The 21624-nt window shown below is 38.0% G+C and overlaps 1 long non-coding RNA gene across 1 annotated transcript; it reads left to right on the top strand.

Annotated features, from left to right (window-relative positions):
• Positions 1 to 1353: 1353 nt before the first annotated feature.
• On the top strand, positions 1354 to 5015 carry LOC131254780 (uncharacterized). Its single transcript, XR_009175868.1, has 3 exons — positions 1354 to 4480; positions 4622 to 4666; positions 4779 to 5015. It is a non-coding gene; the product is annotated as an uncharacterized LOC131254780 (long non-coding RNA).
• Positions 5016 to 21624: the final 16609 nt, after the last annotated feature.

Genomic DNA, 21624 nt, shown 5'->3' with positions numbered 1-21624 from the left:
TACATATGTGCCATGTTAGCATGTGTGCTTGCTTGTGGATCCATAGGGCTCCACACGCATGTTGCCTTCGTCACAAAAATACAAAACAGGATATATTGTATATAGAGGTTCCCTATTCCACATGCATGTAGACCCCTCATGTCAATGCCATTGCATGTTCCAATATGAAAAATGCATGTGATACACACACACTAATTGAATACATTGAATTCATCAACACTACAAGCCACCATGAGCCTTACATGGGATTGAACTCCTGAACGCATCAAAAAGCTGTTAGATTTCAAGTAAAGTTGCACTAGGAGGTTTTGGGGATTAGCTATATATTAGTATAGGCTATCCAAATTATGTTGTGAAAGGATTTTTTTTCTTTACATGTTGAACACCCTTTTAACAAAAGATAAGCATAATTGAGCATACAAACTTGTCTTGATTGGGATAAAATAACTTTGATAGTGGATTTTCTGTTAGAATTTCAGCAATCTTTTCATACTTCCAAGCTCTCATCTGAACCTTGGATGGCATTTTTTTCACTTTATTTGATTCCAACAAACTTATAATTATAGGCCAAGAGAATTTGGAGGCCTCTATTTAGAGCTATCTTAAGGGCCTGTGTGGTTACCCAAACCTTGGATATGTTTTCTTTATTTATTATTATTATTTTTTTTTACTACAAATCATTTATTCATAAACATAATAATTAGTAGAGTTGATATGGTTTGATGTTAATTTCAAACTTCTTGGTAATATCTTCATGTATGAAAAACTTAAAATTGTATGTTCTTGGTTTGTGCTTTGGAGCATTGTACTCAATATAATTGAGAATGAAAAAATTTGTAACTTTTTCCTTTACTAGGTGGCTAGTTGGCAACTCTGATATTTGAGTTGGTGGGTTCAAGAAAAATAACTTCCTGCAGTTTTTTTCCCCTTGTAGTGTGGATGTATTTTCATCAGGACTACTTGGCAGTAAGAGTGAGGTGGATGTAAGTTCTCGAAACCTTAAATTAATCTTGAATCATTTATATCTTTATCGCTTCATTTATATGCTGTCATCAGGGTCAACTTGTAACTCCTCAGAACCCGCTCTGCCGTAAGACATTACGGTGCATGACAGTTCCCACTAGGTTAAGTTGCAAATTATTATCAAGAGTTGGTTGGATATCTTTTATTTTTTTGTAAATGTTGTTAATAGTTAGTTGGATGATGGATGTATTTGCGAATGTAAATGAAAATAAGGAACTTATTATATATATATATATATATATATATATATATATATATATATGTTATCAATGGAGGATACCTTGTTTAGGTGGACATGAAATTCTTGTAGCTTATGGTATGGTGCCCCAATATTGGTTGTATGTTACTAGTATGTAGTAGATAATACTAGGTTCATCTTGGTGTGAAGACTCCTTTGAATGAGTTAGATGGTAATATAAATTTGCCACTAGAGATCATATTTCAATAGTAGATAATACTAGGTTCATGTATATGTACTAATGCTTCTAATGCATAGCATGCAAGTGTTGTTTAAGTAATAACATATAACCACGAAACCAGGTTTAGTTACACATCAACTGTTGTAGAAATGTCAGAAGACACTGCATCTGAAGTGTAGGCACTTGAGCTTAAAAGCCTTGTAACATTCAACTGCAATGGCTTTTTAGACTTCGTTTGTGGTCTGAATTCCAAACCAAGCTTAACCGCACCACATATGAGTATGTTTTTATTTTAGGTAGGTGGTTTGGAATGCACTTTGCCGAACAAGGTAACCTTGTCCAGGCCATTGCTACAAAAGTTGAAACAAGTAATCCCTGTGGATCACGAGAGTTAGTCCTCTTTTGCTTACCTTGCATTCAATACAGTTCGCTAGAAACTGCATTGGAAGTCCAGCAAAAAATCCATGAATTTTTTCCCACACCATAGATGCAGTGCTGAAGAAAGAAAGTCTAAAATGATCTTCTAAATTGTTGTCAGCTCAAGGACTCCCAGCGTCGCGATATGTCAACAGTGACAAAAGTTGATTATGGAAAACCCTCCCTGGAAGCCTCATTTTATAGAGGTTTTGAAATATGCTGGAATGGTTTTGTATTTGTTCTGGACAGTCATGCAACTATTGAATTATTTAGTCATTGTTCATAGCACTCTCTATGGAATGGTTTTGTATTATTTAGTCATTTTTTTAAAAACTTACTGCAGAGACAATAAAACAACGTCTAGAAAAACAAAGGCAGATATTGGACAGGACTGTCCATTTATTTTGAAAGATTTTCCAGACAAACCCATCCATGGCGAGGCCCATCATGTTAACCTCTATTTGTTGCAAGGCTCATCAGGTTAATGCACTAGAAACTTTGAACCATGGGTTCCATCTCAACAAAATGGGCACATCATACACATTCGTAATCTTTTGAGTCTATTACCGGGTATACTATTTAAAACTGAATGTTTGCAATTCAATTCACATTTTTTCCTCAATTCAATTCACTTGTGCATTCAAATAAAACCTATATGTGCACACAATTTTAACCATACACAAAAATATCTTTCCGAGAAAAAGCTCTAATGGGCCACATCAATGGGAACAATGTATACTGCTCCTAAAATCTCTAATATTGCACAGTGTGGGCCATTTGATATTTTGATCAAGCTGACTTTTGTATCTTCCCTTCATGCCGGTGATTAACAGGTTCGATGAATACAATCCATAGTGGCCCCACACACAAACTGGCATCCATCCCCTTGTTCCCCTAGGCTTGGCCCATCTGCCTAATTTTTATTTTTAATTTTTTTTGCCACAGGTCCTTAGAATAGAGGATATGACTTAGTAGGCACAGTGGATTTTACGTATACAATATAGTGGGCCTCACAAGGCTGAGTGTTTTACATGCATTTCCTAGAACAGGCGTTGCATAGGATTCCGGTCCTCTTGTCTCATAGGATGTCAAGTGTGAAAATAGACTTACTACGATGCAAGCAGTAGAGCATTATTTGATGAATGAATGAATGAATGAGGTGTACTTGCACCTCTATGAAATTCCATAACTGTCAAATCAAGGGACCCAAAACCACTACCTACCTCCATTGCCCACACCCGTGTTTCGGGCAGTAGGCTCACACTCAGGCTGCATTTGATTCTTGATATGCAAGCACTTATATAAATTATACACCTAGCATACGTTAGTTCAAATAAAACTAACGAAATTGTGGAACCCACCTTTGCTAAGTCACATTCCAAAATTAAGACTGCTTGAACACTCCTAGCCTCTGATTTGTGGACACTTGGCAGTTGAAGCAGGTAATCACATATTTTTCTTTTTCAATCCATTAATCAGATAATCATATAAAAACTGTAATTTTTGGTCCATGATACGTCTATTTTGGTTTCCATAATTTCGACCGTTTAATTTAAATCATTTGGGTGCCACCCATCAACCATCATATAAATGGTTTAAATTATTAATTCCTGCCGCAGATCCAAATTAAGTGATCAAGCTTTTGGAATTACACACATGCAATATCCAGATACTGGTCCCTACAGTGGATGATCATAAAAATCTTACCTAGAAGGTGATCTTTACCACTGATAAGAGGGATGGTTACAATCTACGTTTGGAAAAAAGTCCAACCAATGGTGGATGTAAAATGGGCAAAGTGCATCTGATCAATGGCTAGGATCATCTAAATAGTTTAATAATTTGTGGCCTATTCGTGGAACATATCAGACATGTGGGCCATAATGAGGAGAAAAATGTTTATTTTGTACAAAATAAATTTTACATGCTTGTGTAATGCCTTTTCATTGTCAGCAAACTAATGCAATACCAGGTGAATTGCATTCACCTGGTATTGTCCTCGCCAATTTGCAAAGGTTTGCAAGTAGCTTTATTTTGTTGTATGTATATATAGAGAGTTTTTATGCCTTTGTTTGCTAGGCTTAGTGAACATTTCAAGGTTTTGGGTTAAATGCATTTTGATTATTTTCAGCCAGTTAAGACATTACATGGTTTTACTTGGTTAAAATCCCTCAATCCTCTATAAAATCATATTTCATATAGCAACAGTGGAAGTGGGAGCTGCAGATACCAGAAGACCGTGGCCAGGCGATCTCACAGGTGGCCTATTGGGTTTGTCAAGAGAGGATTTGTTCATGGAAGGTTTGCATTTCCTTCTGCTGCCACTCCTTCTGAATTCCTTATTCTGAACTAGAATTAATGGAAATGATTTTTGTATTTTTGTTTAAACATCTTAATATTGTGCCATGTGCATTTGTTGTATGTGGCTGCAACACCAAGCCAGTGGTAGAAGCCTTCTGTGAGGCGGCATTGCTTGCTCGGCTGAGAGGAGAGCAGTGGAGTGAGATACAAGAGAAGGGGAGGCCTAAGATTTTTGTGCTGTCAAGGAATCTGAGGTCTGCCGCCTATCGGCTTGCCCTTACAACCATTGTAGTGGAACAGCTGGAAGACCTGGAGTTCACGTAAGCTGCTGCGTCTCTATTTATCCAAGTCCCTATTTCATCTCCTAATTTAGAGAACATTCTTATACTGTTTAGATGGGAAAAATAGCTTAAAATCACATGATGGGTTAACAGGTATGTGGATCTCAACTAGATAAGCAGTGCAGATGGATCCTCTCCTGCCAAATAAATCCATTGCATTTCCAGGTATGTGGATGTCGACCACATAGGCAGTGCTAATGATTTCATTATTTATCTATTTATTTGAAACAAATATATGAATATAATCAGATTGTTCCGACTCCTGATATTTGTGTAGGCCTTGGCACGCTTTCAGGAAGTCACCAACAGATATTGCCAAGAAAAGAAATCTGTATGTTTTGATTCGCCCAACATCTTTCCATATACATTTTTTTATAAAGCAGAATTGTATTAGAAATTGCAGTCTTAATTGAGTATGGAGTCCTGATGTCGCTTGTAATCATAATTTGGTTCAGACTAGAAATTAAATAGGAATTCGAGTTGTTAATGGAAATGTGCATCTAGATATTGCTTGCCTATAACATTGGACTTGCTCTTGTACAGATATTGTGCCGCTCGCTCTGGTTTAAGGCTGCTGTGGAGCACGGTAAAGTCTTTTATCGATACAAAAACCACTTCAAAGATTCATGCACTCTCAACGAGGCTTTTCTTCTATTTGTATTTAATTAATTAATGTTCCATCTTCTAGAAATACTATGACAATGTGTCTAGCAGTAGTTTTTGACATGCTTCTCGAATTTGGAAGGGGGGCAGGGTTCTCAGAGTTTGATGAATATGTTCCCATGGTAGACAGCTGTGGATTCAAGCTAGAAGAAAGAAGTGTCCCATCAAAAGCTCCCGTCTCCTAGAAGTATGCAAGTATATATTAGATTTCGTTAGGCAGTTGCAGGCTTTTGCAAGTCAATGGTTATATGTTGTTATATGAGGTATCATATTTAGTGGATCCCATTTATGTGCATGTATTTGTCGTATGAGGTATCATATATTGCTTTGGCAGGGAGTTTATTTTCAGTATGATTGAACTTTTTAGTTTGATGAATAGGATTCTTATTAAACAATCATGTGAATGGGATTTATTTTATGAATAGAATTCTTACTAAATAATCGTATGAATTATTTTTTGAATGACTATCAGGTGTAAGATCCAAAAAATAATAATAATAATAATAACTCGAAGATTCTGTTGTAATTTACAGATATTTTAGCGACGGACCAAATCCGTCGCTAATATTACGTTTTTTGGATTTTAGCGACGGATCTTATCCGTCGTTACTATGCGACTAACCTTATCCGTCGCAGATTAAACGAAGGATTTTATCCGTCAGAAAGAAAGAACAACACAGTAAACAACAACAGACCAAGCGACGGACGAAATCCATCGTTTATTTGGTTTTACGACGGATTTGGTCCGTCGTAAATTCACAATTTTGGTGTAATGCTTGGACAAAGGTTGGCCCATCTAGAGCTCAGGCAGTTGACACCCCTAGTTGAATAATTGGCCCACTGAATAATTATGGTTTGTGTTGGAAAGATAACAAGTAACTGTAATGCTTGGGATTTCTTGAGCATAAGAGTATAAGTTAAAATTGCATGGATAATCTAACATAACACTACACACTCTACGCGGAAGCTTGGCGGAGCACATAATGGCTAAGTCCTAGGGGGTGAATAGGTCCACTTAAAATTTTGTCAATTAAAACTAATTGACTAAAAATGTTTTACCAATTCAAACAAAGTATAAGGGTCCAATTCTCATAAATTACAATTAATGGAACTAATTGAGCAACTAATCTGTGTGAGATAGACATCTTGTATGTGTGTGTGTGCGCAATCAATCAAATGCCTAACATACAATCCATTCAAGCATTTATATAATTCAACCAATTAAACTCATAACCATGAATAAAAATGTACTCAAATCACAATCACAATCATAAATACAAGCATATATATTGGTTCGACTACTTGCCTACTCCACTCTCAGCAGATGCACTCTCCTCGAGTATATTAGATTTCCCTATCTCGGAGGTTTTAAATCAGGTTTACCTTTAATCTTTACAATAGTTTCTCCTAGGCTAACCACTAACCTACACATACACTCCCTTGTCGGAGGACCACATTTTCACTCATATCGGTGGCTCCTGCAGAGACTTAACTGGTTTTCTATCGGCTAACCAATAACCACTACGGTCCTAATCCAAAGACCTACGTACACTCTTGCCGGAGGCTCCCTATGGAGACTAATACATACGCACTTGTGTCTGGTGAATTCAATCCTACACAAGAACCTATCGAGTTTGAGTCACAAACTCTACACTCAATCTTACACAAGGAAACAGTGTATGGACTCTAAATTGACAACCTTGTCGGATTTAGCCCCGTTGTTGCACCTTACTTGAGATGCTTACTTGATGCTCTCCCGTGCTCTTCAATCAACTTATCAATTTCTCCCATGATCGTTGATGTGAATGCTTCATCTCCTATGATCATTCGCCTTGCATTTGACATTCGATGAGGTGACTAAGGCAATGGCAGGATAGTGCAATCTCCTACAACTAAAGAGATAGTTGTTTTTTCAAATAGGATTTACTTAGATGGGTGTTCAAGAGAGTTTAGATATGGATATTTCTATAGACTGTGTCTAATCTTTAGAAGATGGCGGAGATCAAGTTCATCTTCAAAGGGAGGTTAGAATCCTCATTAGAGTGATAAATCTCAAGAAAGATAACTTGAATCCCTTAGATGTAGAGGCTTCAAAGCGGGATTAAAAGTGGGGAATATCCTAAACTCTAATGACACCAAAAATCCATCCACTTGTCCAAATACCGAATGCCCTATATAAATGATTTGAGTTCCAATAGTAAAAAAAAAAAAGAAAAAAAAAAAAGAAAAAAAGAAGAAGAAGAAGAAGATAGAAAATGACACCTTCTATCGATCAAGTGATTCTTTCGATCGATCAAATGACCCTTTGATACGATCGAGAAACTCCAAGTTAATGTAATTTTCTTATTGGACATTTCTGAGCATCCTCGATTGATTAAGCTTGGAGCTTCAGTAGATCGAGGGTTCACTCAAGACCCATTGATGGACCATTGATGGAATCAAGATTTACTTGAAAACTATTGTTTTTGGGCTATGTGTTTATAAAAGCATTGCACCTCTTCAAAGCCTAATTGACCATGTTCATTAAGGGTTTAAGGCTAGGTTTAAATGAGTCAAATGTTTACTTGTGGGATGAATCATTTAGAGGTGGGTTGTTTTGGCAATTAAGGTAGTCTAGGGCTAGGTTTACCAAGGCACCTTATGAGTTACCTGTTGTCTTTGGCCTTGATGCTTCAAGTCTTCGAGTATTCGGTCTTCAATGGCTTAACCAACTCAAGACACCCTAGCTCACGTCATTGACAAAATTGAGGCACTAACAGGAGTCATGCCGGTTAGCTCTACTATAATGTTCATGTGAAATCCACTTTAACAACCAGATGCTCACACATGTTAGGCCCAATGCCCAAATATCAGTCCCATTTGTGATAAAGGTGGACCACGCAATTATAAACTCTATATGAGGCAACACTCACCCTCCTAACTATTTATCTTGGCACCTATATCACAGATGGGCTTGATGTTTGGGCCCTACACCTAAATTTTAGTATAGTGCCTAATGGTTGGAGTGGATTTCATGTAATCATGGCAGTGAACCCTATAAAAATCAAGGGTGAATGTCTCTCTATAAATTGTTTCCTTTGATGTGGCCCACTTAAATTATGGTTTATCCTTATTTGTTGGCAATGGACCTAATGTGGGACTATATATCTAATGGTTGAAGTGGATCTCACGTACTCATCACAGCGGGTGATGGGTTTATCACAATCCATATTTGAGATTCACTCACCATTAGATGTGTAAAACACATTACGATCACAAAAAAAAAAAGGTTGACCTCTGATTCAGATGGGCCACACCAAAGGAAATAATTTGGAGATAGATGTCCACTTTTGATTTTTTTTACGGACCTAATCGTGATGATTACGTGGAATTAACTCAAACCATTACATGCCATGTGGAAAATTTAGGCTCGTGGTCCAAACATTAGTCTCATCCAAGATTTAGGCGGGCCATGCCAAAGGAAAGAGTTTGGAGGGTGAGGGTTGCCTTGTACACTATTTCCAATCGTGTGGTCCACTTAAATCACGGATGGGGCTAACTTTTTAGGCTATTGGCCTAACATGGGTAATGCACCTACTTGTTGGTGTGGATTTCACATAAACATCATTGTAGGCCCCATCCAATCTGCCCACTCCCTTGCTTGCAAGAACAAAGCCTAACTTCTTCATAATTCTAATCGAAGGTACTCGATTGATAATTACTTAAATTAGTGGGGTAACTTAAGAAAGGTACCTGAACGTAAATTCTATAATAAGTAAGTAGTATTTTTGTAAAATTACAACTTTCTTTTCTTTTCTTTTTTGAAAATTCGGATATGATTTTATTTGCATGAAGACATGTTTAAGGAAATATGCAAGCTACAAACATGTGAAAGATATGGACCACTCATCCATGTCCCCATTATGATCATTCCGACCTTGGCTCTAAAATCAGTGAGTTGCACAAGTAGATAGAAATATAAACGGTGCAACTCATCTCTTTTTTTTTTTCTTTTTTCTTAAGTATTCATTTGTGAGATACACATGACTCACTGGATAGTATGGACCAACCCGATTTTTTATCTAGGTCCCGATGGGGGAAATCATAGTAATTTTGTTTGATATGTGTGAAGACGATGGTAGGTGGAATCAAAACCATGTATCTGGTACACCTCATCATGTTAGTCGTACTACGGTGCCAATCTCACATGCTATTTGAACATAGATCTTTTTTACAAAGCATGCCCACTAAGTCTCTCCACAACCTTAATATCTTTACTTCACTACCATGTCTTCTAGTGGAGAAAATTGTGTGGGCTATTTTGAGTATTTCATTACTAGATTTGATCCAAACTCGTACTTCCTTGCTACATTATATGCTTTTCCCCAGCTGGTCTTGGATCAACAGCTTGTTGTCACGTCAATAAGATCTTTTGGCCAATGTGCCTCAGATGGTGCATATCATTAATTTATTCGAAGATGCAGAACAACGTCCTGTATTGTGTCATCTTATTGAATCATCTGCCATATTCAGTTCATAATCACAAGTCTCCCTCACCATTTGTAACATCTCGGAAAAATCCGTACAAGGACCCGAGTACCACCTCAGGCAGAAATCACCAAGGACCAAATCCTTTAGAAATTAGGTTAATATTAGCAAGTCCTAAACTAGAGTGCTTATGAAATTAGCACTAATCACTTTAAATATGATCTGTAAGACCCAAAACGTGCATAATCATTGACGCTACATTACCCTAAAATCTAGAATCCATCCTTAAACCCGGTTACTCTCGAGAGCACACCGAAACTCCGTATCGGACCTGGACCGCACGTTGAAAGTCCGATTACCCCGAAACTATACGGATATGACCGCATTACTAGACTTGACAACCCCTTCGGAAATCAAGTCTTGATTGTGTCTAAAAATGCACAACTTAAGCCCGGAGCAAAGAGTGTGAGAAACGTGAAAATATTTAGAAATAAAATTTGAATTTAAGTAATCTGAGTCGTGTCGCTTGCGGCCCAAATATAATGATTCAGACCGTCAGAATCTGACTCAAATACACCCTCGGATCAGGAGAAATGTCCCACACATGTAGGTGTACTTGTGACCCTGATCGAGTGACCGTGACTGCTGAACTGAAACTGGTCCGCCACGGCTGATCTGTAAATCTGATCGGTACGAAAACTCAGCCTGACCTAGATCCATGGTCAGGGAGCTTAAGTCCGACCGCACGTAGAAAAAGGGCCACCAGAAGTACTCCGTTGGACCGAAACGGTCCATATTTGGATATAACATAAGTATACCTTGGCCCTGGGGCCATTCCCATTAAACCTGGGCCTATATAAGGACCTTAAACACCCTCTCTCATATGCCATACGAATTTGATAAAACCTTAAGAGAGAGAGAAGAGAAAAGAGAAGGGAAAAGAGAGAAAGTAAGGGTGAGAGTTGGAGATTCCTCCTGGGATTCGATCCCATTGCTCCTTAGCCTTAGCTACCGCATCTATATCACTAATCCGGCGTTTCCGACAACGTAGTTGGGTAAGAAAACCTAACCCCAATCTGTTTTAGGGTTTCTAATAGTGTAGGTTATCAAATAGCTAACCTAATTTATGCTATAGGTTGCCAAATCTGCCGTAGACAAAGACTTAGCTTTAAACTGAGTTCATTACAAGTCTACCGGCGAAAGGTGTGGACTATAAACGTATAGGTTAAGGTTTTCAAGGCTTTTAATGTCGGTTAATGGTTTATTATTAATGTGGGTGCAATTTCACATGCAAAATGTGATGTTTGTATTGCGTTTCTGATATATATGAACTATAATGAGATTAGTGTATTCCATGTATATGTAGAAAGTATCGTATGCATATGAGATATGAAGATGTGTTTGCCATGATTAATTGTCATGTGTTTGTGCTAGTTGTATGTGTAATAACTCGGCGAAAGGATTTGTCCTAATACGTGCTATCACCAACATACGTCATGTTTGTTGGAATATGTAGTCTAAGTGTTTGTAGAAATGTCTGAATGAATAAAGGTGTAATATATTATACTTTATATGGGCGTTGAGAAGAGATTCTCAACTATCCTAACGATGTGTATGATTTCCTCCATGCAACTTACATTCTTTGTCTGCTTAATTAGACACTACTTATGTGTGAATTCATGTTTAAGTTGAAATCCATCAAATGCTCACATGCTTGTATGATTGGAATTGTTGATCCATTACTGTTCTGATTTGCTTGTATGAGTATCTGTTATAATTAAATGTGTTTGGGACTACGGAATAGTCCAGGCAATCGGTAATAGGTTCTAATATGGTGGCTGAGGTTGTCTCGCCACATAGGACGTGATCGGTGAATCCGAGCTGTACTTGGGATGTCGGCAGTGGTTAGGCCACACGGAGTGTTTACGCACTTCATGTCGATTAACTCAACGTGCGCTCGTACCAGTCGAGCTCGTCAAGTAACCCGATTGAACCGATGTATGTTCACCACGTATGGACGCTACTGCTTGAATCTAAGGTACCAAACTCACCAGTGAAAACCCTTTTAAACCTTGGTACCACGATCCGCTAAGACTCATGAGCCGGGCATAGTGGTATGGGACACCGTGGTCGAGCTGTCGGCCTACGCTGGGGTGACAAGCCTCCCCGTAGTGACCAGTGAGCAACCTAGACTTGTGAGCCGAATACGGTGGTAGGGATACTGTATTAGAGCTGTCGGCCTACACTGATAAGGTGACGAGCCCTTTATAGTGACCTCGAGCGTACACTAAGACTGCGTAGAGGCGACGAGCCTTTACATAGCAACAAGAGTACACTAGGCCTGCACTGATAAGGTGACGAGCCCTTTGCAGCGACCTAGAACCGTATCATCATATGAGATTTACTAGGATCGACGACTCTAGAATGGATCATTGTTTGAGAATTGATATAAGGAAGATACCTTAGCTTCCCAATCCTGCTGTATGAAAAGGACTAATAATTACTTGGTAATCAAGCTCATGCACCGCATTATGTGTGCGTTTGGCGTAGCAGGTCAAGCACTGTGGTAGTGTTTCATGCGCGATCGTAAGATGAAGTCGCCGAGGGAGCGCAGGCGAGGGCATGCATCATTATTCATATCATTCTTGCATTAATCACAGTACTTAGGGATGTTTGCTTGTATTGCGTTATCATTACTGCTTGACTGAATTGATAACATGTTAACCTTTGCTTTATTGTTCCACTGAGTTGATCACTCACTCCCACGTTCTGGGACGGTGTTCTGAACACCCACCAGACTCTGTCTTAGTTGCAGATGATGATGCGACTCAGGAGGCGGAGCCTGATTACTATGATGATCAGGACGAGTTCTCATATATGCAGTTCTCCGGGGGTTTCGCTTAGGCCATCCGGATCGACGGGGCTACAGGGTTTATTTCTGTAGTTGAACTATTTTGAACTATTACATGTATATGATGACTCAGTGATGTATTCATACTCTGGAGACCGATCGTGATCTTTGGTTTATACACATTTATATATATTTTTCAGTCTTCCGCTTGCGTTATATGAATTGATCTGGAGTATGAATTACTATTTTGGTATAATCCCACTCATGATTAATGCACTAACACAGACAACATTTAATCATCATTATTTATGTTGCATAAGTGATGCGTTAGAATTCGGGAGTTGGACTTATGCTAAACCCCCGATTTTCAGGGCGTTACACCATGCAAGGTGACAAGATCATCTATCAAGATCACATCCAATTCATGTTCTTAATAGCATACAAGTTCTTGTTGAACTCATTCATGATTGCATTGCCCCATCAAAATTAACAAGTTATTTCATGCGGACCCATTCGTTAAGTCAACATCCAGATGTAGTTGCCTTTTACTCTCTTACTTCATTGCTCCAACTTAAATGGTGGCCTAAGGTTCTATCTTCCTTCGAAAATGGTTTTGTTCCTTACTTGCATTTCATATTCATTTGCATATTGCTTTGTAGCTATGTAAGTTGTTAATTATTTTTTTCTAGCTATATGAAGAAATTGTAACGTCCCAGATTTTTGATGTTTTGGATTTCCAAAAATCCTTAAAACTTTTCACTACAGTTAGCTCACATTATCACTGACTAACCCTTAATACTCGAAGTGAGCCTATACGTGAGTGGTGCCGGTAAGGAACCGCACAAATCCGATTAATGAACCGTAGGAAGCTAACGAATCCACCCGATCACTTAAACATCGAGTTTAGCCTCTTAATTTGTTCACATAGGGCCCAAATCTATTTGACCTACTACTGACTAATCAAGATAACCACAATAAATAAAGATCTACTCAAAGTTGAGACAACTAGGGATCAGATCTTAATTAACAACCAAACTGACTAAATTATCCTTTTAGCATAAGAATCGACTGTTTATGGTAATTATGATCAAATTGCTATTTCCGTTAGTTGCGAATAGAACTTAGCTTATCCAAACCCTTATCATTGTACATAAGAAATCTAGATACCCAATTCATTCTAGAAATGCCCTGATTATCTAAACAAACTCTCTACCACTCGTTAGTGGTCCATTAAATCCAAGACTATAAAAAGACATTCGTCTTACTAGCCTTGACGTCCATTGTGGGACATCGAGCTAAGATCACATCTCGAATCACTCAACTTGGACTTGCAAGGCTAGTTCATGAGATGTGTGAATATTATTGGAATTAATCCAGAACTTAAGCTAGTTGCTTGTGTCCAATCTTTGTCGAAGTTGTGACTTTCGGGCCGTTAGATTGTGATCAAATTTAGGAAAATAACGTAGAGTAATGTCCTACACAAATCTGTATAGTCGCGAGCCCGATCGATGTTCAGTGACCGTCAAACTGACTTTTGGTCATACCCGTTAATCGACACATCCAAATGACGGGATGATTGTGTCTATGCATAAATCATCACTAGGGCCAACTATCCTATGGTGGGTATCGACCCCTCCACCCTATAGTGACCCCCAAAGGGTAGAAACACACTCCCCTAGGGTTAGTATAGTAAAAACCCGGCCCTTATGGCCATTTGCACCAAATTTTGCATTATATAAGACCTTCATTTGGGCACCCTATCATTCCCTCTTTAGTCACCTCGCCGTAATAATAGCCGTCATTGGCCGCTTTCCTGACAATAAATGGAGATAAGTGTTGAATCTCGCTTATAATTTAGGATTTTTAATAATTATTTTTCCTTAATCTCACAAGCTTGTATGCTTATTTCAGCTTTTCAATGATTTTTTCTAAAACCTTAACCTAAGTGGTAGAATGTGTTGCTTTGTCGATGTTCACATGCTTGATCTATTGCCTAAGTGATTGTATTACTTTATGCATGCCCACATGTTTGATTTAATACTTTAGTGAACATAATACCCTATGAATGCTCACACTAAGTGGTTGTGTAGTAGAACTTAGGCCATAATTGTGTAATGTAATGTTTAAACCATAGTGATACTTAGAATTGCTATGATGTTAGGTCAGTTGGCTAACCGCTCGAACTAAAGGATTGGCCCGAATTTGGGCGGTCACCCTAGGCTTATTCGATCGACCCGGGTTGAACACAGACAATCAACAGTAGCTGGACTACACGAGATGCTTGCACCCAATGCCGATTGCGCCGGGGTTCTCCCATGTTAATCGAATTAGTCCACTAGCCAACTGATTATGTATGTTCAAAATGTGTGACACAAATGAATAGATTCCAGGATACCACGTTCTCAATGGATGAGTCAATTCATAACCGTTAGTGCGATACGACCCCATTAAGACTCACGAGCCGAGCATGATGGTTTGGGATACCGTGTCTGAGCTATCGGTCTATGCTTGGGTGACAAGCCTCTCCGTAGTGACCAATGAACACTAATGAAGGTGATAGATCATTATTTGAATAGCTCTCGTCAAATTACCCGGCCGATGTTTCCATGTCAGAGTCTCCTTCAAATGACTTGGGTGTAAATGGAATTGGGTGACGAGTTCTTTCCTTTGTAGTAAATTAGTTTCATTGTGACAAACCCGCACCTCGGGATTGAGTGATCATACTCGGTGTTTGGGTGAAGACTCATACCGAGTTGATTCTCATACTTTTCACCCGTACCTTTGGAATCACTAATTTGTGAGATAAACAGGTGATACCTAAATTTGAATCAATGGATACTGGTGAGGAGCAGCTATGTATAACAATGAGCCATGCGATTCGGATAAGGATTCATGATATGATATCGGTATTCTAGCTTCGCCAATATGCTGGATGAATAGAACTTAATAATTACTCAGCTAACATGAACATTTATCGCATTAGTTTAGGTTGTGGCGACTTGGGCGTTGTGGTCGCATAAAGAGGGAGTGTTGGTATTTGCGAAATACTTGTTAAAGTCACATGTGAGGGAGTGTTGGATTATAAGGTGCATGCATCATTTCATAATTTCAAATGTGCATTTAACAAGAGTATGATTAATTGTTTATCATTAACTACGCTGATTGTGTCGATAACATGTGTAACTAGGACTAATAGAACCATTGAGTTAGCTACTCACTCCCACCTGGGATAGTGTTGTAAAACACTAATCAAGCGTCGTTGTTGTTGCAGGTGCTATCGAGGCCTCCTACAGGTGGTCTTAAATTGGCTTGTGCCACCACCATTATATTTTAGAGGATTGGGTGAAAACTTGAAATTTTACGCTTTAATTGTCTTGGGTATGTATATCGTGGTTTGTATAATCCTCATTTTCAGCGATCACTACTATTGGAACTGTATTTTTACTCTTAACCCTATATTTATGGATTTTTGTTATCTCTAGCCCACTTTGGTTCCGTTAAGTTGAATTATGCAACTCTGATTATTTGTATGTGATATGAACTTGAATCTGAACGAGGTCCTATATGCATTTTTATTTGGTTAGCACTCAGGAACTCGGGATCGGAGTATATGTACTCGAGTGCCGATTTTCGGGGCGTTAGAAGTTGGTATCAAAGCAGAGTATTGAGATAACCAGGACCTTGAGAATAAGAACTATACAAACCACTGAGACACTTAAAATTTGATGTTTGAACCTAAAAGAAGATTTTCCCTATTTTTTAGAAGTATTAAATACTATAGGAAATACAGTAAAGTGGGGACAATGAACCAAGGAACAAAATCCATACTTGGTTGTGTTTTGAAACTCAAAACTTAGAAACTGAATTCTAGGATAAAATCACATATAGTTGGATGATTTTGAACTTAAACTTAGAAATGATGAACAATAGGATCAAATCCCCAATTTTTGATGCTTTTGAACCTAAATCTAGAAATCAGAGATTTAGGACCGCCCTGATTAGTTTTGTCATCTACAAAGTGTTTAAGTATGAGTGATTCCAACTTAAAATGAGTAAATTTAGCAAATCCCTCTAGGGAATAAGTTTTTGCGAAGGGTTCAAAGACTTAGTAAGATGAGTGATCCGGACTTGTTAGAAACTCGACCAACAAGTACAAAGTTGAAGTTTTACAGAATATGGATAGTGGAGCTCTGTTCCTCGAAGTAATAGTTAAGGGTCGTTTAACACCATGGATTTGGAGGGATTTGAGGGGATTTCAATTCCCATGGTTGTTTGATGCCATAAGAGGGCGTTTGGTGCAGGATATTAGATGGAATTAGTTGGGATGGAATTGCATTTGGTCCCATGTAGGATATTCCTAATTTTCAAATTCACTGCACATGTGGGCCTCGCATTAATGCATGCGTTTATCCAAGCCATCCATCCATATACCCCATTTACACGTGATATTCTGGTTATACATGCATACAAGTGAATGGCATCTATTGTGAATTTGGTCCATTGATTACAATTCCATGGTCCACCAAACATGATTTAGCTTAATCCGGTGTTTTCCCGTAGCAAAAATTTTATCCCAAGCATGGAATTGGATGGCTACAATACCATGGTATTTTCAGACATGCAATCATTGTGCAATAATGATGTTAATCCCATTTAATACAATTTAATACTATTCAATTCCACGGACCAAACACACCCTTAAGTAATTGGAGGTTACAAATCCCCTCAAAGAGGAGGTTTGAAATCCTCGGTGAGAGCTTGGATTACATCTAAAATGCTTCTAAGAGTTACATGTGTGATATGAGTGTCACTAAACTATTAAACCATTAGGTACATGACCCACTAATGATATCCTAAAATAACTAGATTATCAATTGTATCACTATAATTAATTTAATATAATGATCTTACTCTTGTAGCCCATCCGATACTTGGAATCTTGGCATTTTCGAGCAAAGTATATATTTCAATGGGCTTATTACAACCATTATGTCAAACATTACATACGTTCACTAATTAGAGATATTAAAGTTGATTTAGTAATTAAATTCAAACCCTTGTAAATATACCATGTATAACTACTCTGAATCCACGGAGCTTCCCTGGATTCCTCACAGAGAGGGAAAATAAGAAAATAGAAATAAATTCTATAAAATTTGAAATTTCATTGGTAGATAATAAAAATGAATTTAAAATCTTTTAAATAGTGATACCAAACCTTGTAAGAAGTTTCAAAATCAAACTCCCTAAAATACGTAACTTAATATAAATAGTAAACTTATTATTTATAGTAAGTGTCTTATCTAGCTTAACCATTTTATTCTTCTAATTTTTCTAAGGACTTTCATGTTGCACACAACTCCTAAAGCTCAAAGGATGAAGAGTTATAATCAAACTAAAACTTACTATGAATAGTAAAAATGAGAATAAAATCGATTTTCGACTGTCGACCAGATGGAATCTCGAAAAATATCCAGGTTGGTTCGCTAAATTAGCTTCTTCTACCCTAAAATCATATATGATATGTCAAATAACTCATTCTGGTTTGTGAGAAATGCATATTGAATGAATAAAGGAAGAAAGATAAGGAAAAAAAATATTTATATGCATATATGTATATATTTTCATATGCTTGTAATCGAGAAAAAGATAGAAATTTTTTTCTTTTTGTAAAAAAAAAAAAAAAATAAATAAAAAATAAAAAATTCCGGCTGACTATCAAAGTGGCGGCCTCACACCAGACCACTCGACGGCGGTAGTGCCATCGCCAGATCGGTAGCGCCATGCCAGATTCCTCTAGCAGCGGCGTTTCCACCACCGGAGTGGTGGCGGTGCCACCGTCGGAGTGGTTAAAGTGGCGGCGCCACCGCCGGATTTTTTCAGAAAAATTCAAATTTTCGGCGAACTTTAAAAATTCATATCTCCTTCAATATAACTCCGATTTAGGTGATTCAAAAGCCAGATTGAAACTTAATAAGTATAATTTTATATAAAAATAAATATAAAATTAAAATTAAAATTAAAATATGGTTAATTTTACGACATTTTGACAACTGTTCAAAAATCATTAGTTTCAGACAACTGTTACTTTTAGAATTTTAATAATTTTTACAACTACAAATTAAATGAAATTTTGTGGGATGAGTTAAAATTAATGATAAAATATTATAATTTTTTTAAAAATAATTTAGTTATTAAAAGTACAGGAAACATTATAAGAAATAAAGACGTTTTGCAATCATACATAAAATCATTGGTTTTAGACAACTGGCACTTCCAAAAATTTTATATTTTTTCTGAAATTTCAAATGAAACAAAAATTTTTGAAATAAAAGTAAGCCTAATAATATATTATTATAAAAATTATAAAATTAACTGAAAGTGACAAAGATGTTACGAACAATAAATGGCTTGGAACCAAAAATTTTTGCAACTTCGAGTTACCTATGGACTAGATGTATCTTTTTTATATTTGAATTTTAGAACTTTGTGTCTTCTTAGAAATTTCTTCTAATCATGCCAGGAATCATCCTGTACGATTAAATTAGATCATTTTTAGTGTATTTTTTTATTTGAAGTATTTTCTAGCACGGTTTAACTACGGCTCTTGAGTAGGGCTGAGTTTGATTGTTTAAGACTTCATAAGTTTGTAATCGAGGTAGACTTTACTAAAATATTATAAGTTTTCTTATTTTCTTATCGATTCAAGATTCATACCACGTTAAGGAGATTATGTTCTTCCTCTTCCTTTTCCGCGACCTTTCTTGTGTCATCCCTTCAAACCTCATTAATATCTTAAAACTTCTGATTCTTCATTTTCTCTCGAAATCAATAAAACCAAAGCATGATTTGCTCGTAACTCACTGACCATAGGATCAAAATGGCAATGTCGAGAGAAAACCCTAGTCCCTTAAAAATCTTTCTAGGATAATCATTGGATCATAGGCACCGTGGGAGACTCATCACTAACTAAGTTGAACATAAGTTAAACAATAACCCTCCTTTAAAAGACCGGATAGACAAACTTATGAACGTGAAACTTGAACTTCCTAATAAATTTTGATATTCTCCAAATATCTAAAATGATTGGACTACGAAATTATGGAATCATACACATGCGAGGCATTCGCGGCTTGACCCAATTCTCAATCGTGGGCGATTACCAATAGATCACTGCTTTGACCAAGCAGAAGACCAGAATCCACCAGGACTAGAAATGGATACAACGAGCTTTCTACCTTGGTCAGGTAGAGGATCGATGTATCGGATTCAAGCCCAGTACAACCGTCTCTCCGTGTTAGCCGAACAATGAAAACAAAACAAAATTTTACTTTGAATAGTGGGAACTATCGTCATAAATCCTAATCCCTTGCAAATTTTTAGGTAATCTCAATGGCAAAATTTTTAAGGGGGGTAGACTATAATAAGTCGGGCTTGTGTACTTAGTATACGTATACGAAATTAGAATGACTTATTGTAACACCCTGAAAATCGGGGGTCGAGTAGGTACCCAACTCCCGAGTTCCAACGCATCACTTATGTAACATAGATAATGATGATTTAATGTTGTCCATGTTAGTGCATAAAACATGAATGAGATTAAGCTAAATTAGCAAATCATACTCCAGGGACAGTTGAATTTACGCAAGCGGAAGACTGTGATAAGTGTATAAAATGTATAAACCATTGTAGGTCCCCAAAGTATGAACGCATTGCCAGGTCAAATAGTTACAAGTATTGTTTCAAAATACAAAATATCAAAAAGTGATGGTCCACTACAAGTATAAGCCCTGAAGCCCCGTCGATCAGAACGGTCTATAGAAACCCGCCAGAATACTGCATATATGAGAATGCCTCCTCATCATCCTCAAAGTCCGGCTCCGCCTCGCAGGCTGCGCCATCATCTGAAACTACAACAGGGTCTGGTTGGTGTTTAAAATACCGTCCCGTAACGTGGGAGTGAGTGATCAACTCAGTGGAACAATAAAGCAAAGGTTAACATGTTATCAATTCAGTCAAGCAGTAATGATAACGCAATACAATCAAACATCCCTAAGTACTGTGATTAATGTAAGAATGGTATGTAATAATGATGCATGCCCTCGCCTGCATTCCCTCTGCGATCTTCATCTCATGGTCACGGCATGTCAGTCACTTCCTCAGTGCTCTACCCAACGCCAAACGGCACATGCAATGCGGTGCATGAGCGTGATTACCAAGTTCTTATTAGGCCTTTTCATACAACAGGATTGGGAAACTAAGGCACCTCCCTTTATATCATATACCCCAAACATTGATCCATCTAGGGTCGTCAATCCTAGTAGTCACATACGATAGGCAAGTTCAGGTCACTACCACCAACGCCCTACCAACTGGAAGTCTATTTTCGAAGGCTCATCACCAACCCGACTGGGGACCACAACCAGGCTGTGCCAGGATAGGCCTAGTTTATACTCTAGTTGCTACGGAAAGACTCGTTGCCTCAACGCAGTCTCAGAGTATGCTCGAGGTCACTACAAAGGGCTCGTCACCTGATCAGTGTAGGCCGACAGCTCGAATACAGTGTCCCATACCACCGTATTCGGCTCACGAGGCGGTGTTGCTCATCGGTCACTATGAGGAGGCTCGTCGCCCCAGCGCAGGCTGACAGCTTGACCACAGTGTCCCATACCACCATGTCCGGCTCACGGGTCTTAGCGGATTGAGGTACCAAGATTAACGGGATTTTCACTAGTGAGTTTGGTACCTTAGGTTCAAGTAGTAGCGTCCATATATGGTGAACATAAATCGGGCCAATCGGGTTACTTGACGAGCTCGACTGGTACGATCGCACATCCAGTTGATCAACATGAAGTGTGTAAGCACTCCGTGTGGCCTAACCACTGTCAACAACCCAAGTACGACTCGGATTCATCGAACACGTTCGGTGTGGCGAAACAACCTCAGCCACTAATCTAAGACCTGTTACCGATTGCCTGGACTATACCATAGTCCCAAACACACTCCAAAACATTTTATTTCACATGTGATAGTCAAGAACAACATGTGACAATCAATCCACATAGAGATCTTATTTGAGCATTTTAACAAACACCTAGTGTACATGTTAACATACATAGGCATTTCATCACAAATCACGTAA

The sequence above is a fragment of the Magnolia sinica genome, chromosome 9 (assembly GCF_029962835.1).
Source record: "Magnolia sinica isolate HGM2019 chromosome 9, MsV1, whole genome shotgun sequence".
Lineage (NCBI taxonomy): Eukaryota > Viridiplantae > Streptophyta > Magnoliopsida > Magnoliales > Magnoliaceae > Magnolia > Magnolia sinica.
Note: the sequence above shows the minus strand (reverse complement) of the source record. Positions and strands in the feature narration are given on the sequence as shown.